Here is a 5,117-nt window from a genome sequence, read left to right as displayed (position 1 = left end):
CAGATTTTCCCTTTTGCCTTGGCTCAGAGCCATGCCTAGCTGTTTTAATGATCTCATCTCAGATGTCTGGTAACATTGAATTCCTCTGCTCCTGATCAGTAATTCCTTTCTACTCTCTTCCTCTATCATTCTGGGGTTTTTGGTCATGTTTACCTATAAAAGAGATCCAGATTTATTTTGAAAATGGATTTGAATTCCAAAAACATCCTATAGAAGCAAATCCTGAATAAATATAAATATTTGACCACAACTATACAAAGAAACCTCTCCCCATTGTCTTATGGGGATGTGGTGTGTCCACAGGTCCCCAGCTATGCTGGGTAAGTGACACCTGAGGAGGAACCGGGGGGCAATTGAAGCATGAGTGTCATTGCATTTTCCTTGCTCAGGTGCAAGATCCTCTGCCCTTCAGCTGGCACTGGTAGGGACAGGTCAGCTTCCTTGCCTACAGGAGCAGCTGGGGCAGCCTCCTGTGACTTGTAGGCATTGGAGAGTAAACTTAGAATGACAGATGTCCTCCCTCTTTCCATAGAGTCTCCGTGTGCCCTTCTGGGAAGGATTTGCTCTCTGGGCTTCTGCATGGACATGGCTCCTAGTCATGGATTCAGCCCTTTAGTTCCACTAGGTCTCAACTTAGTGCTTTCCTGTGCCCAGCTGTGAGCGAGGAGACTGGGGATGACAAGGAAGAAGGAAAAAAGGATGGTGTGGTGGTTGGTAGCAGAGAAAGAGAGATACAGACAGACAGACAGAGAAACGGAACAGATACACGGAGTATATGGAACATGTTTAATTAATTCTGACATTTATCCACTTGGAACCAGGGTGGAGATAATTGCCATTCATGTATTGTTTTAGATGAAAATGAGAGAATAAATGGAACTGTCAAAGCTATAAACCTTCCCATCTTCATTATAAATAAGGAATTAAGAAATGAAATACAGTAAGCAAAAAGGCAAGGGGTCAGAGATTTCCTTTCCTTCCTCCAAGGCAGAGTCCCCATCGACGCACCCTGTTTGCTGTTCTGCTACGTACACTACTCACTTCATTTTCTCCTCCCTTGAGAAGGGTCGCCCAGAGCCCCTCCATCCTACCCCAAGGCTACCTCTCTAGAGCCCAGTTTGAACTTGGTATTCCATCTGTCCCCCCTCACTCACTTCAGAGCACCCCACTCCCTAGTTTTTCTTTCTGGTCCTGGGAAAATGCCTTCTTCACAAGCTATCTGTGCATTAGCCAATCAAAGCCTCTTAATGATCCTTTGAGGTAGATGCCTTATCCCCATTTCACAGAAGTGGAAACTAAGCCTCAAAAGTTGAGTAACTCAACCTGGATCACACAGCTCCTGCATGAACTGAGCTACAAAGCTGAGATTCAAGCCAGTCAGCTGTCTCCAGCACAAACGTACTACCTTGCACCTTGATGCTTTCCTACGAAATCTCAGAAGTTATCTGGCCTACTGTGCACATGACACAGAAGAAGAAACTGAGGCCCATAGAGATCAAGTGCCTTGCCCAAGGTCACTCTGACCATGCCACCTAGCCCTGGGCCCTCTAGTCCAGCTCATTATGTTCAAATACTTTGCTGATACATTCACATGCTAAAAACCTGCCACTTAAATTACTGCCAGCATCTTCTAAGAGAAAGCAGCTTAGTTTCAATCTCTTGTCCCAGCTGGTTTATTTAAGCAGCTGCAGCTATGATTTTGTCTCATCTCCTTTCTGTGATTTTGTTTCTTCTCCCTGTCCTCAGGTGAGGGGCTGGCATGTGACAGCATGGCTCTAACACCGGCCATCCAGGGAAGGAAAAGGGTTGGAAAAGACAAGAAGAGAATCCTCTCTCCCCCCACCTTCCTTTCTCTCTTTTTCCCCACGATGTCCTCCCTATCTCTCTGGGCGTCCAATCTCACTCTGTTAAGCTTGGAAGGTAACAGAAGCCAAAGGCTGGTCCGTGAGAGAAAGAGAAGACACCGCAGCAACTGAGAAGGGCTCTGAAAGACCCCACCTGCTGTGGGGCAGGGAGCAAGCTGGCCGGGCCCCTGCCAACTGCTGCTTCGCCTGGTTTGAGAAGGGCTCAGCTGCCTGTTTCTGTCAGATTCATGGACATGCTCAAGACAAGAGACCACTCCATGACATTTAATATTTGATGAAACAGGTGTAACTGTTAGTTGAGACATGGGGGGAAGTAGAAAGAGCAGGAACTTGAGAGTCAGATGGGGTTTTCTTAGAATCAGGACTAAGCTACTGACTGGCCACTCTGAGTGATCTTCAGGAAGTGATTTAATCTCTCTGAACCTCAGCTTCTCATCTGTAAAATGAGACACTAGTACACAGTGGGCTGTCAATATAGAGAGGGTGCCAAAAAATGCATACACACTTTAAGAAAGGAAAAACCTATATTAAATTTGTAAGACTCATTAGATACCAATAGTCAAAGAGGAATACAAGTCACATCAAGTACCTCTTATACTTACCGTCACATTGGACTTCTGCAGTTATGAGTGGTGCTCGCGTGACTTGTTGCCATCTTTTGCTACGGGTATGTATTGAGTATTACCATTTTAATACAGTCTCTTCCTTTCTTAAAATGTGTATACATTTTTTGGCACCCTCTGTGTTTGGTGGATTGAGATGCAGGTATTCAAAATCATTTGGGTTGCTGCTTAAAAACAAGCAGAATAGTTCAATCCCTGTCCATCTGGAATCCAATTGTCCTGTCTGGAGTTTCAAAGGCAACAATATCATGGGGGTGAAATTGATTAGGAGATCTGCAAGCTCCATGATGACTGTATACTGGGGGCAACAAGCAGTGCACGTGGTCAGCCCTCCCTGAGGGTTTGTTAGGCTGAATGGAATCTGCAGCACACGTACTCACAAGTAACTGTTGTGTGAACATACATACCACACACACACAACCATGAAACTCTCACTGTAAGAAGGGAGAGCAAATCATTACATTCAACAATGAGTCTACGTTTTCTCTCTAATATCCTAACAGGCTAGAGTATACACAGACTTTTAAATAATGTATTTGATATGTAAATGATATCTGGACACGTTTTGTTAAGAAAGAAAAGAACTAACTAAAGAGAGAGAAAAGTGGCATTTCATAGCTGTTTTATCACATCTTCGGCAAAACCACCCCTCTCCCTGCCTTGTCCCTGAAGGCTCTGCCGGCACAGAGGGGGAAGTGAAGCAGATTTGAGTTTTAGAATGCCGCCTAATATCATTTGGGCAAATTAGCTTACATGGCTGGACAGTGTGTTCCAGCCGCAGAGAACGTTCTTTTCCTGTCAGAAGCTCTGACATCCCACGACCACAGTGAAATATCAGGAGCCTCTTAACATTTTTCTTGATTTCTTTAAGAGTGAACATTAGACGTATTAAGAACAACAACCCAATCATTAAGCCCTGTGCAGTTCTCCTAGGAGCCAGCTCTATCGCTTTAATCAGATTATGGACAACTCATTCTCATCCCAGCCATTTATCTTCTTTGTTTACGGACACACCAAGTGCCATTCTTCTTAGCATCAAAAAATAGTAATCAAAATTGAGGACAACAAAAGACCTTTCATTATTTACAGTGCTAAGTAACATCTATTTGCTTTCATTAGTTTCCAAACAACAGAGGACACGGGTTCTGATGAAAGCTGGCATGTGTTAATTACATCCGAGTTCTGGGATTGTTCTGTCTATGATACAGGATTATTTAAAGGTGAAGCCTGAGCTGAAATTGGAGGCTCCCAGGCCTCAGGGTCACCCGCCACTGTGTCTTTCCTCCACAAAAGTTTCCAGCCTCAGAATAGCAAAGTGGATGTGAGCACGTCACAGAAAGTTACAGGTTTTTTTTGTTTTTGTTTTTTCTGTTTTGTTTTGTTTTTAAGCCCACAGCTTTATCATCCGTTTTATGGGCTAGAGTTAAATGGCAGTACAATGCAGTTGGCTCTCTTACTGCTCAGTGCTAACAGCCATGATGAGCCATAATTAGAAGTAAAAACCACCACATAAATAACAAGGCAGAAAAATTGCCACTATGAGAAGCTAGACTTTGGCTACGGGAAACTTCAGCCAGGCCTGAGTATCCATCATACTTAAGGGGCACTGCGTGTTTTAGCCCATATTTGTCTTACTAAAGCCAAAATGGGAGCCATTTAGACCTTCAAACAAGCTTTTAAAAATAGAGGACGCAAGTTTAAACAGACTGTGCACTGCTAAGTGTGATGTAGAAACCCATCGCCTGGAGGCCAGGACAGCTGCAAGGGCTGGGAGGAAGAGCTGTGGGCACTCAAAGGCAACGACTGGGAGAGAAGCCGAAGAGGAAGAGGAGGCTGGACTTACCCAGCAGGGAGGACTAAAATGGACAAGTGGAGTGTCCCTGCACACGTCTGAGCACAGAAGCTTAGACTCCCACTGGGGGAACGAGTGAGGTGGGGGCTCGACGATTTTGCTTTCATGACCTACAATCAGTGATGTACAGTGGGGGGGGGAGCCTAATATTTTTCTGTACCTATCTCCTTGGCTTCTTATGTCTATCTTCTTTAATTCTCATAATTCCTTAGGAAGTCAAGGAACAAAAAATAAATAGCGCTCTGCACCTGAAAATGGGATTGAAAAACCAAGGGCCAACAGCTATTTTCTGCATTTGAGCAGAGCCGGCCAGTCCATTTACGAAGAAGCAACAGCAAAGAATTAACTTCAGGACAGAGGCACATCACATGGGTGCCACAGAATAATTAGAGCAATTTTCCTTTTCTCCTGCTGTGGTTTCTTCTGTACAGGGGATTAGGAAACAAACTCAAGAAAGTAAACTTATAACAAGGAACATGCTCTGTAGTGGAGTGTTTTTCAAACGCATAGATCATGCATACATTAATGCATGTATGGGGTAATTGATTTAACTATATCCATCTGCCTTTTAAAATAAGTCATATGTATTTTTCGATGGATCCACCAGGATAGCTAAAGTGTAATCTTCATGCGGAAGGAAAAGGAACCTCATTGTGGATATTCTGAAAGTCCACGTGATCTCTAAAGAGGATGGTTTGCTTTCTCCCTTTCTTCCTTCCTTTCCAAAATCAATCAAGTAAACAAAAATAAAAATCCAGGCCAAAAAATAAAAATCAT

General features: G+C 43.7%; 1 pseudogene; it reads left to right on the top strand.

The window, feature by feature from the left end:
- The first annotated feature begins 360 nt into the window (after nucleotides 1–360).
- Nucleotides 361–2,140, top strand: LOC105886855 (annotated as a pseudogene).
- Nucleotides 2,141–5,117: the final 2,977 nt, after the last annotated feature.

Source organism: Otolemur garnettii, unplaced genomic scaffold, assembly GCF_000181295.1.
Source record: "Otolemur garnettii isolate 467f Iridium unplaced genomic scaffold, OtoGar3 scaffold00028, whole genome shotgun sequence".
NCBI classification, from domain to species: domain Eukaryota; kingdom Metazoa; phylum Chordata; class Mammalia; order Primates; family Galagidae; genus Otolemur; species Otolemur garnettii.
Note: the sequence above shows the minus strand (reverse complement) of the source record. Positions and strands in the feature narration are given on the sequence as shown.